Source organism: Typopeltis vanoorti, chromosome 1 (assembly GCF_054136105.1).
Source record: "Typopeltis vanoorti isolate ZY-2024b chromosome 1, IOZ_Tvanoo_1.0, whole genome shotgun sequence".
Taxonomy (NCBI): Eukaryota; Metazoa; Arthropoda; class Arachnida; order Uropygi; family Thelyphonidae; genus Typopeltis; species Typopeltis vanoorti.
In genome coordinates, this window is record NC_143549.1 from 122,986,439 (window position 1) to 122,999,699 (window position 13,261).

General features: G+C 35.6%; 1 long non-coding RNA gene across 1 annotated transcript; it reads right to left on the bottom strand.

Moving 5' to 3' along the window:
- Positions 1-1,825: 1,825 nt before the first annotated feature.
- On the bottom strand, positions 1,826-12,734 carry LOC150110375 (uncharacterized). The gene is made up of 4 exons (XR_016548583.1): positions 12,702-12,734; positions 9,563-9,689; positions 7,783-7,932; positions 1,826-1,949 (listed from the first exon to the last, which is right to left on the bottom strand). It is a non-coding gene; the product is annotated as an uncharacterized LOC150110375 (long non-coding RNA).
- Between the last annotated feature and the right edge of the window lie 527 nt (positions 12,735-13,261).

The window sequence follows — 13,261 nt, forward strand, 5'->3', positions numbered from 1 at the left end:
TAGTTGCTTTCACGTTTGTTTCTATTATTTCTGTTAGACGATAGATAGTCCATTGTTTTCGTTCAGAGTGGTGTTTCATTGTAGTTATCGAGTAGCGAATACGACAGCTATTGTATTATTTCGGAGTGACTTGGTATGCTTGGTTGTTTATGCTCATTTTGACTGGTTCATTATTCTCTTTGTTCTCTTTAATATGACAATCTATTCAGATCACCTAAATATGATTTGAACTGAAGGAACAGCTTATCGTCTCTTACCCATATAATTGTTTTTAAAAATAACTTTTCTTGTTTCATAGAAAAGTTATTTAACTTAGCACCATTTCATCAGAATAATAGAATAGATTCTGATGAAATGGTGCTAAGTATTCACATGTAGATAGGGATATTTCGTGGTTGCCTTCAGATCAGCAGCTACTTATTTATTTATTTATTTTAGACAGACGATAAACAGACGTCTTTTGGAATGAGAGTGCAGTTGAGTGACTTAATTCTTCTCATCTGTTATAGTTTCTGGAATTAGGACTGTGAAGTTCTTCCTCATGCTGTTGTTGGTTTAGAAGTTTTGCAGTTTAAAGACAATGGATTTTGGATTCGCTTTTATTACATTATTCTATCTTTCTTTTCTCTGACATCTGCAAAGCGTTTATAGCAACATTGTATTAAATTTGACAAAGTCCTCATATTTGTAATTCATTATTAATTATATAAGTAATTCTTTTAATTCATTAAAACCCGCTTGCCCCGTGGCAGAGATCGCCTAAGTGGGGAACCGGTCGAAGAAAGGCTTAGGAAAAAGTTCCTCCACTTGGTGACAAGATTTGAACTAAGTCTAGCGCCAGTGAACTACACAGGCTCTTCCTTAAAGTTGTCATTGCTATATTAGATAAAATCTTCATATCGTATATTTTATTTTTATTTATATTTTGCGTGTCTCTGATAGTTAAATCTCTGCAATATATTAATTCCGTATTCATAGTAATTACAAAGTTGCCAACACTGAATTAGTAAATTATGAGCAATCATATGAAGCAATTAGAAATTAGAAATTTAGAAATTAGATTGCGCTTACATACAAACGCGGATGTCGAATAATTCTGTTGTAAACTACGAAATTAAAAGAAACTATGCGGATTAGTTTAATAATTGATTAGAGCGAGTTTTAAATTTCCGCAAATATTTCCTATTTAGATATTATTGACATTTATTTCTTCATGTACTAAAATAATTAACGCGTAGAACAGTCTTATGCATAAAAATATAAACTTGTTAATTCCACTTTAACTAAAGAGATTGCACATACTAAAGTCAGCACTTATTCCTGCTACAATATCAGCGAAGCTTCATACCAGAAGCTTGCATAAAAAAAAAAAAAAAAGAACTTCTATGAATATTTTCATAACGGTTAAAGCTGTTTATCTCGTTTTTAAATACATTAATAAATCACCTATTTTTAATTTGAAAAATGAATAATTAAACCACTTGTTTGTTTTGATAGTTATATTTCTTTCCGTTTTGGAAAACTATACAATTTCTGCTTTAAGAATTTGCACCTCATTTCTAAAAACATTATAAAAAAATTAGACTGAATTTATTTGAAGAATTTGGTAAATTAGTCTGTAGGAAGGCCAAACCTGAGGCATTTTTATTATACATCAAATCATTGTAATACCCGAGATTAACATTTAAAGTAAGAGTGACCTGCACTCAAAAATAAAATATTCAGTTTAATTTTAAGGCACTTTTACTCTTCACAACGGATAGTACCACATTACAACCCCACAAATGAACTGCACACACACACACACACACACACACACACACATACATACATTCTGTTTTATTTCATCTGTATAGAGGTCGTGGAATAAACTGACTACCAGACAATGATCCCACACCATAGATTTCTGGTGGTATGAGTTCACGTTCATACTGACTGTTGTCATCCGTCTGGAAGAAAAATATTAAATTTCATTAGTATTTTGTTTTCTTCATAGCATATCAGTATAAAATTAAAACTGCATATCTAATATTAATATTAAACCTTTTCAGTTTAACCATTTCCTTTATTTACCGATCCCATTGATGTCAGTTTTTTTTTTATTGAGCTTTAATCTCATTACGATTCAATGAAACTGGAAAATGCATATATTTAAAGTTAACTAAATTATGTGGCTATGTGTGTGTGTGTGTGTGTATAATAAATTCAAACGTTTAGCATTTTATTTCGAGAGAGAGAGAGAGAGAGAGAGAGAGAGCATTTTCTGATTAGGTAATGGTAATTATTCATAACGTCAGTAATTAAAGCACAAGACAAGAGTATCTTTTCAAATAATAGATACAAAAGCCATCCTAAGTATATTTTTTTACGAATTTGGCAACTGTCCGTTAGTCTCATTACAGGACCCCTACTGGCTAAAGGAACTTTGATGAAGTCCGGAATTTGTGACTTTACTAAAATTTGCTGGCATATTTCAACTTGGATTTATATTGTGCAGTGTATATTGGACAGCGATCAAATTTCGACTGCTGTCTTTAGTTCAAACAGTAACGTGGAAGTATGCACGAATATAGACGAAAAGTAAACCCACTGAAGTAAACTCGAGACACACATCATGCAGACTGTCCTACTGACAGTCTTGCCTGTTTCTAAGGGACTGCTGCAGTCTAGCGATGTTTTGTTATATATATAAAAAACATTCGTACTTCAAATCGCAACAGAATGGCGCAGTAATTGAAACCCGGGTCAACGTATGGGTATTATCACTAGTAGACGCTCTTAAGCCTAATTTCTCTTTTATCCAAGGCATTTGATGTCAGCCTTCTTTCCCATCTCAAATGAATAGCCTGATAGCCTGTTTGACCAAATAAAAAGATATATCACTAGCATCTCGTTATATTTTCATCATATTTAAGAGTTTAAAGGTGACTAATTATATTTCGGGCAGATGGTAGCAATCCTTCAAGATGACTTACACACGGTGATGTGATTACTCCTAGCATCCTAGTATGAGTGTTGTCACGAAAATCTGATGAAATGCTTCTTAAATCAACTGTAATTCATTTCTAGAGAATGGGGAGGGGACATGGTCCCGAATTATTATTTTTTTTTTCAATCCAACACATTATTCACAGAACGAAGCACCGCTTTGCTTTAGTGTTGCGCTTAAATAAAATAAAATAAAATGGAAAAGTATGAAAGCATTGACGAGTATAGACTTTATTATTATTTTTTTCTCACTGCTGGTTGTTTCGGCACCGACCACGTGTAAATTTTTATCTCGGTGGAAGGGGAGAAAGTGCTTTTTGGTATATTTAAATATATTTCTTCATTTCATTTTTTTTTTTCAATCCAACATATTATTCACAGAACGAAGCACCGCTTTGCTTTAGTGTTGCGCTTAATGGGTAAAAATTCTGCTTCTTTAAATTATTCATTTAATTTTTTGCCGTGTTAATGAGGTATCTTACCGAAGAAGAAGCAAATTTTGTAATGTTCAAAAGTTTTATGCACTCTGTGAGTCACCGAAGCAATTATACTCTACTAATAATGCACAAAATTTACCCATAAAAAATAGTGATTAAGTAATTATGTATATTATTTCTGGGAAAACTCCCATGTTACTCCTCATTATAAACTATTATAATACAGCTATATTGCCTGCTTCAGTTTAGGAGTGCCCCTGTTTAAATGTCATTGGCTATTTACTCATGGGTTCTTAGGGCATTATGAGTGTAGATGTACTAAAAAGTATATGTAGCTTAAGGAATAGAAATTGCACATACCTTTTTCTGGGTGTTGTGGCTTTTCCTCTGTCTGCGATGTCGAGAACTGCAGAGTGTGTGTGTGGTGGGGGGGGGGGTAGGCAGTTTGGTAGAATAAGTTAGAAAAACCCGGGTTTTTTTCGTAATATATAGAAACATATACTTTTATATAGGGTGGGGAAAAAAGTGAAAGGGTTAATTTTTTAAAATAAGGAGGGGGAAGGGGAAAGGTGGTTGACGGGGTGTGGACCGTTTCGACTATTCGTGGTCATCATCGGAACATATTGGGAAAGTGGAAGCTATGTCAGGTCGGGTGGGTGCTTCAGAGGTGTTTGTGTTGTCTCCTATTGGTCGGGATTGTGACCTCAATTTAATGTTGTGAAGCTTCCAAAACTCGGAGATTATGTAGGGCCTGTGTACGTTGATCGAGTTCGCGTCACACTTTATAGCTATTGTTTCCGATATTCTGAGCATTGTTTCATTGTCTTGTCTGTCTATTATGATGGCCTTGTCTATCTGCGGGGTGTGTTTTTGTTCAAGGGCGTGAACAGCTATTTCCGTTTTTCCTGTGCTTTGTATACGATTTTTCTTTTTAATGTTGCGTTTTTTAGTGTTTAAATGTTCTGGAATAGGGATGTTACAGTCACGGAAGTGTTCTTGTAGTCTTGCCCATAAAGACCTGATGGTGGAACCTGTGTAGGTGATGTCACAGTCTTTTTGGCAGGGAAATTTATAGACTACATTGTGCTGTTCAAATATATCTTTTTGTGTGTGAGGTTTGGTGGATTTTAGGAGGTTAGCCAGTTTTTGGCTTGTGGCGAATACCAGTTTGTAGTCAGTATGTTTGAAGATGTATTTATAGGCTTTGTATGTGTTTTGGGTGTATGGTAGTTTGATAATTTTTTTGTGTAGGGAAGTTCGTTTTGGTACTTGGGTTGTTTTGGCGGTTTTTTGCCGTCTTGTTTGCGTAGTTAATCAGTTGTGTAGGATAGTTACGATTTAAGAAGATCTGTGTTAGTTTTTTTATTTCAGCGTTTAAACTATTTTGATTGGTTGAAAATTTGTGAGCATTTATGAATTGTGATAAGATGACGGATTTTTTAACAGAATACGGATGGTATGAGTGAAAATGGAGGTAGTTTCCGATGTGTGAGGGTTTGTGGTATATTTTCGTGGCTATTTTGTTGTGTGTTCTGGTTAATGTCAAGTTTAAGAAGTTGATGGATTTGTTCTGTTCGGTTTCTGTGGTGAATTTTAACCTGTTGCTGTAGCTGTTTAGGGATGTTTTTAAGGTGGTTATGTGTGTGGGATTTCCAATGCACAGAATATCGTCCACGTATCTGCCATAGAAGGTGATGCCGGGGGGAAGGGAAGGGTGGAGTAGAAGTGATTCTATATGTGCCAGGAATAATTCCGCTAGTTGTCCACTGATGTTTTGGCCCATGGGGAGTCCAAAGATTTGTATGTACATGTTGTTGTTGAACTTGAAGAAGTTTGCCGAGATTACTAGTTTTATTAAGTTAATAATGTCAATGGGCGTTAGTATAGTACGAGAGTGTAGGGTGTGGTCTTCTGTGAGTAGTGTGTGTACGATGTCTAAAGTTCTGGGGACGTCCACGTTAGTGTATAAAGAGGCCGCATCTAAAGAAGTGAGGATGTCTTCTTGGGATAGGGTTAGGTCTTTTATTTTATTGAAAAGGTCGTCCGTGTTTTTTATCATGAAGTTTGACGTTGTGGTTAGTGGTTTGAGGAGTTTCGCTACGAATTTTGATAAAGGGGCTGTGGTGGTATTTTTGTAGGAGACTATTGGTCTCATCGGGTACCCGTCTTTGTGGGTTTTTATTTGTCCGAACATACAAGGGGTGCGTGTAGTGCGGGGGATTGTGTTTTTCAGTGTGGTTTTGTCAATTTTATTTTCATTTTTTAGGATGTGTAGGGTATCGTTGATTTGTTTTATGAGGTCGGAGGTGGGGTCAATTTGTATTTTTCGGTAGGTGTGTGGGTCGGTTAAGATGGCTGTTATCTTGTTGTGGTAATCGGCTTGGTTTGTGATGACTACGGTGTCCCCTTTGTCCGCTTTATTGATAATAATGTTCGGGTTCTTCTTTAGGGATAAAAGGGCTACTTGTAGGTTGGGGGTGATGTTGGGTTTAATTATTATTTTACTGTTTATGATGTTGTTAATTTTGTGGAATATAGTTTCTTTGTTAGGGTCATACTCTAATTTCGCTTGCATTTCGGTAATGATGTCTCTGTTTTGTATGTATTTTGGGGAAACACCAAAGTTTAATCCTTTGTTCAGGATGGTGATTTCGTCGGGCGTGAGATTGTGGTGTGATAGATTGATAATGGAATTGTTTTTTGTGTGTTCTAAGGCGGAAATATCCGAAGGGTTGGAAGCAGCGCGATTGTTGTATTGGGTGTTTGTTAGTGTGTACCATTTCTTTGCGTGTCGATCTTCTAATAATAGCGTGTAGTCGTTGATGTGCGATTGGGTATTATCCCAAAAAACTGCCCATTCGTTAGTGGTTAGTAGCTTTTTCAATCTGTTTTTTGTTTTGTGAATGTATGAATATGCTTGTTGTTTCTTTTTAAATCTGTTGTTTATGGCTTGTTTTATGAGGGCACGGGATGCTCGGTAGCAGATTTGTTTATTTCCGTGAATTGTGCTGTTGCCGCGTACCGTCGCGAATTTTGGTGTGATGTTGTGATCGAGGCATTTTTTGAGGAAAGTTATGTGTATTTTTTGAGCGGTGTATGTTAGGATGGTTTTTTGGACTGGATATTTGAACAGCACAATGTAGTCTATAAATTTCTCTGCCAAAAAGACTGTGACATCACCTACACAGGTTCCACCATCAGGTCTTTATGGGCAAGACTACAAGAACACTTCCGTGACTGTAACATCCCTATTCCAGAACATTTAAACACTAAAAAACGCAACATTAAAAAGAAAAATCGTATACAAAGCACAGGAAAAACGGAAATAGCTGTTCACGCCCTTGAACAAAAACACACCCCGCAGATAGACAAGGCCATCATAATAGACAGACAAGACAATGAAACAATGCTCAGAATATCGGAAACAATAGCTATAAAGTGTGACGCGAACTCGATCAACGTACACAGGCCCTACATAATCTCCGAGGTTTGGAAGCTTCACAACATTAAATTGAGGTCACAATCCCGACCAATAGGAGACAACACAAACACCTCTGAAGCACCCACCCGACCTGACATAGCTTCCACTTTCCCAATATGTTCCGATGATGACCACGAATAGTCGAAACGGTCCACACCCCGTCAACCACCTTTCCCCTTCCCCCTCCTTATTTTAAAAAATTAACCCTTTCACTTTTTTCCCCACCCTATATAAAAGTATATGTTTCTATATATTACGAAAAAAACCCGGGTTTTTCTAACTTATTCTACCAAACTGCCTACCCCCCCCCACCACACACACACTCTGCAGTTCTCGACATCGCAGACAGAGGAAAAGCCACAACACCCAGAAAAAGGTATGTGCAATTTCTATTCCTTAAGCTACATATACTTTTTAGTACATCTACACTCATAATGCCCTAAGAACCCATGAGTAAATAGCCAATGACATTTAAACAGGGGCACTCCTAAACTGAAGCAGGCAATATAGCTGTATTATAATAGTGATTAAGTAAGACAGCAACTATTTTCGTAATGAATTTTCACAGGAATCACATATCCAGTGTTTACTCGTAAGTATTTTCCCAACCTGGGTGCTGCAGGAAAAAACCTCGCTGTTTTTAATAGCGTCATTGACGGATAAGGCATTGCCAAGGTTAATTCACAAATGGGAGGAATAAACATAAGCGCAGAAGATTATGACTCTGAAATGAATTTCTCTATGCATTTTTGAATTTTTTTTTTATTTCATTGTTGGATATTTGGTGTTCACTAGTTTCAATTTCACTAGTTCCAAAACAATATCACATAAAAACTCTTAGGAAAAAATTTACGAAAAAAAAAAAAAAAAACTTACGAATGAAGGACTAGGGGCAGCTCGTGGTCTCTTAATACGTCCGTATAGGTTTTCTTCGTCCTTCGGTCTCACTGCTTGTACATGGTATGGGTTTGGGTAAACGTGTGATGGTGGGGATGGCAACGTTAAAGTGACTGTTGGTTCAGAAGGCTGAAAGTAGAGAATAACAAGTGGTTAAAATAAATTACTTGTATATGATAACTGAATAAACGACAATATCAAATAAACATTTACAAGACACGAATACTTTCAGATTGATGCACTCTACAGTATTTTAAAGCTCTTAGGAAATTACGTTGAATATTTCAGTTAAGAATCGAAACACTCCGTTCCATAGTTGAATACTTGTACATGGTTCACCAAGTTCAGTGAAAATTCTCACTCTACTGTATGCATATGAGGGGCAGTACATGAAAGTGAAGTAATGTTCTATTTTATTTTTATCAACATGTATGCTTTTTATTTTTATCAACATGTATGCTTTTTTTTTTTTTTAACTGTGATGACTTTTACATGGATTAATTCTCCATCTTTCGAGAGCATTCTGCGATTTTTTCTCTCCATCATTTTCGGTACATATTTGCCATCGCTTAGTGACGGTTGAACTCTTCACAAACAACTTGTTTTATCTCCTCGAAATGCATTCTTCAGAGGACCACTCAAGTAAGACAAAAGGTTCTAGACCCAAGCCGTAGGAAAGATCAGTCCAGCCAAATGTTGCAACTGCATCCCTTGTGCGCAAATGGTGGGAGGTTGGGTGTTATCATGGAGCCACACGCTTAAGGTGTCTGATTTAGAATTTTTAGATGGTATGAATTTCCATTGAACTTACTTAAATTTTCCGCAGTATCACTACCAGGACCGTACTTACACTTTTCCCAAGGTGGGGGAAACGAGGCCCTAGATTGCATCCGCCCCCTTACAAAATGAATCAAGACAAAGAAAAACAATATATACAAAAACTTTTATTGCATTTATTAAAAAAAAAAAACTTATGCAAAGTAAAGACAATACATATCAAACACAAATGTTAGACTAGCACTAAGTAAAAACATTACAAATGTTTTTTTCTAGACTTCTCTTTCGCAAATGTATCAATAATATCATCGTAATTCAAATTATTCACATCATTTTCAATAAATAATAGTGATAAATTGGACATTTTATCCTGATGGAAAGAGTTTCTTAAATAATTTTTACTCTTTTAAGAACGTTACCTGTTTGCGGCATGACCGCAAACAAGTTCATGGACGCAAAAAATATATGAAAGTAAATAGTATTTGTTCGAAAAATTAGGGCCTTTAAATTGGCCCTAATTTTTCGAGGCCTCCAGCTAGAGCCTTGTGCGCCTGTACATAAGTATTTCCTTGATCACTACTCTACTTCGTGTACATCTACAACAGCCGCCATTTTGAAATATTTGTCTGCTGCGTTTATGTGAACGATCGCAGCACCACACACTGTAGTGAATATTACTACTGTTTTCACTCAGTGACGTAAAGCTTTATGCCACGCTCGAATCAAAAGAAAAAAAAAAAATAGGAAGTACGTATACTATTACTTTCATACGCTCCTCATGTTAAAATTTCAAATTTAGTATGAGGAGCACATACACTCACACAGAGTATGCATGAAAAGTCACGCCAGTTAAATAATACATTATTATATTTCAATATAACTTCAAAACTCGTTATTACGGAAAATCATTATACGAATGGAATTATATATTAACCTTCGACATCATTTGTATAATATATATAGGGTAAGTGATTTTACTTACTTGAAAACTGGAATTAGTCATAGCGCCACCTGGAGAAGCCCATCGAACTCTATCAACTAGTGTTGCCAAACGGTAACCGGCCGATTTGGCGGCATCTGTATTTTGTTGATTTCTTTTCCAGTTCCGGCTAGAAAGATATTAATAGTAGTATAGAATGGCATTGCAATTAGTAAATTAGATTAACAGTAAGAAATAAATTTAAAGTAATTAATTCTTTTTTGTTTTATCACAGCAATGATTAAGCATAATTGACATTAGAAACCCCGTCCCCCCGGAGTGGTATACTTCAGACAGCATAGCAGAAATATAGTGCTGCATATTTGTACTATGCTGTCTGGAAATATATTTGTTTAATAATTCCTACTAAGCGATATTGTTTTGGCGGAAACACCGACATAATTGCACTTAGCGGAATGTTCTTTATTCTACTCACGTGCGGATATGATGGAGAGGATATTACATGAGGGATAAAGGATATCCGAAAATGTTCAACAGCACTTCTTGTATTATTTCAAATGGAAGTCCATCGATTACCTAAGTGTATTGAAACAGAAACGGCTAGGGAGAACAAAAACTCTCTGTGGAGGTTTAAATGTAGCAATCAGAAGGGTAAAACAAACCAGTACACCTTGCATCATAAACCAGCCAATGACGTATCGTGAAGTGAAGTGTTATCATCGTAAAACATTCTACTTTTAGCAGTATATTTATGAGATGTAGCAAAAAAAAAAAAAAAAAAAACTGTTACGTGCGCTAAATAAATCTCACCTTTCAATGGAAACAATGAAATGACCACACCACTCTAACGTGCTGCACACAATCATAAACCTGTGACAATCTCACTTTTGGAATCGGATATCCAGCGACATACAATTTAACTGGCTATCGCTACATGAACTCTTCGATTCGCAGAAAATAATGATGGGACAGTTCATTAAGCATTTTGATACCACTTTACTGTTTAAGAGTCTTTTCATAGCTTTGCATTTAAGACCTGACAAACAAGCATTAACTGAAGTACTAGCGACAAAATAAGTGATTTTCTGTTCAGAAATTGCCCATTACTTCTGTCCATAGTATCCGCCAGTGGAATGTTTGACCACTACTCTAGATTTTGTTCACAACTCATGTTAAACTCCGTCGGTTTATATATTGCTGCCTCCTATTTTGGTTCGCCTTGAATCCAATCCTATTTCTCATGTAGTTTGCCTCTCGTGCTGTCTTTGAGATTATGTCCTTCCTGCTTCAAGTACAGAGTACTTTTAACATACTATTGATACGTTAAAACACCTTTAGGATCTTTGGGATCTTTGTCACTGAAGTACCTGCTAAACATGGACAAAAAATAAATGTTCAGCTTTCAAATTTTGAGGTTTCTTCTTATCTTAAAAGCTACGAATGCTACATTATCCGTGTTATTGGATATACTTATTTTCAGGAGATATTTTATGTTTTTTGTTTTGTTTACGATGCCTGAGAAAACAAGCTGTTCAGCGTATGCTTATATTCTTACAAGCTATAAGCTATGTTTATATCACTTGATCCACAATCTGGATCGACACACACATATTGTGGTACTGAAGAAAAATCATTAAATAAATGTTATTAATAAAATATGTTGTGCAAATAAAATTCCATTAAAATATGAATTTATAATGTCAAAGTAGTGTGCAAGTTTCATAAGCACATCCAGGCGCATAGAAATTCAATGTTTTTTTTTTTTTTGGTTTGTTTGTTATTATTACATAAACACACAAATAATGCAGTATAAATTGACCATTCTATAAATTCTGATCACCACCTCCTGATTCTTTTCTATATATGAATTTTTGAATATATCATGTGTGTGTATTGCGTCTCAAAGAATATTAGATGTACAATGAACAAACTGTTCTTTTTAAAGAAACAATTCCTCTGAAACTCTACTGAAATAAGAAAATGTTATTCGATATCTAAATTTACTTGACCTTAAATGAAGTAAATTAAACGAAAACGAATTCGCTAGTAACAGAGGATAATTTACGAATACAAAGTCCATTCAATTTATTCTATAGGTGATTAATCAAATACGTACTGTATAGCACATAGGCAAAAATTATACGGATATTAAGTGAAGGTACGCGTAAATTAACTGTAAAGTTCTACACTTCATGTGATAGCCAACAGATTTTTATTGATGGGATTACGCTTGGAGTGACTGACGAAGCTACAGATCTTGGAGCTATGGTGGGTAGAAAGTTGAAGCTCAAAGGGTACATAGCAAAAATTGCAAATACAACTCAGAAGATAATTGCGATGAACAAATCTTTCATGTAAGGATATGGAAGTCATTTTGCCTCTTTACAAAGCCTGATACGACCGCATATGGACGCTGAGTCCCAAAGGGAAAAAGAAGCTGTGGAAAGGTTGTAAAGAAGTCCTTGCAGCACAGAGAATATTCAATACCAACTGTGGGTATCATGAAATATAAAAAGTAGATGGTGAAAAGAAATCTAAGAAACAGTCTGGCAGACTACACAAACTGACAGAAAGGGACAGAAGTCTGCTAAAGTGAATGCATTCCTACCATCGTGTATTTGCGTATCAACTAGGTGTTCAGGGAGTTCACAGCTATGCTCGAATATTACGTACTGAACACCAGAGCTTGGGTTACTTTGGAAAGACTGTGTACAAAATGAAGACCCTACACAATGCTCAAATACAGATTCTGCTTGGGAAGTGGAGAACTCGCAGTGAATCAGACATTATACCGTTGAAAAGCTGTAATGTGACGATTCTCAATGCCTTTCAAGTTAATTATCAGGTGGACATGATTATGGTAACTGACAGGGAAACGTTTCTAGGTTAGGTGTGTTATCAGTAGTGTTATTTATTAGTTTTATTTTTTATTTTTGTAAAATTTTGTTTTGACTAAGTTCTGGTGGGAATATGATATAAATTATCCTGCTAAGTATCGACATGTAATGCACTATCAAAGTGTACCAACAGGGTATATCGGTAAAGGATTTATCAGATGTGAAGGAGGGAGATTTTTGCAACATAGGGTACGTAAATGTCTGTATGAGTTCTGCAACATGTACATAAAACAGATTTCATGTTACAACTACTTTATGACATTCAGAACAATGGAATTACTTACTTCCAGAAGACAAGACATGTGATAGTCAAGACAATAATAATAACAGCTACTACAGACACTCCTGTGGCCACTCCAACAACTGTAAAAATAAAGAGAAATCGTTAATTAAAAAAATAGAAAAAGATTTGAGCGTTATGTTTGATAAAAAGTGAATTAAACTTCTAATTTCTACCTCCATTCTAATCCACATTCTAATCTAATTCTTTTTTGGCGTAGATCTTAATCGATAACAAAAAGACAGCATTGGAATGTGAAAGCCAGCATATCATACTTCCAAAGAGGCAGAGTTTCATGCACATTTTTCTGCAAAACTTTATTTAATAAATGACGCGACGATTCGTGCAGACAGCCAGCCAGACGCACAGACAAGCGGAGAGACAGTCTGAATGAGCTCAACATTCCAACTAGACTTGATGGCAGCGGCGATGTGTAATACATTATATTGATTTCATGTAAGTTGTGTATGTAGAGTCGGTATTAGTTATCCTTAGAAGTATCGGATATATTCTTATGCATTTACATTTTGGTGCAAAAATATATTACTAGATTTATAGTAAACC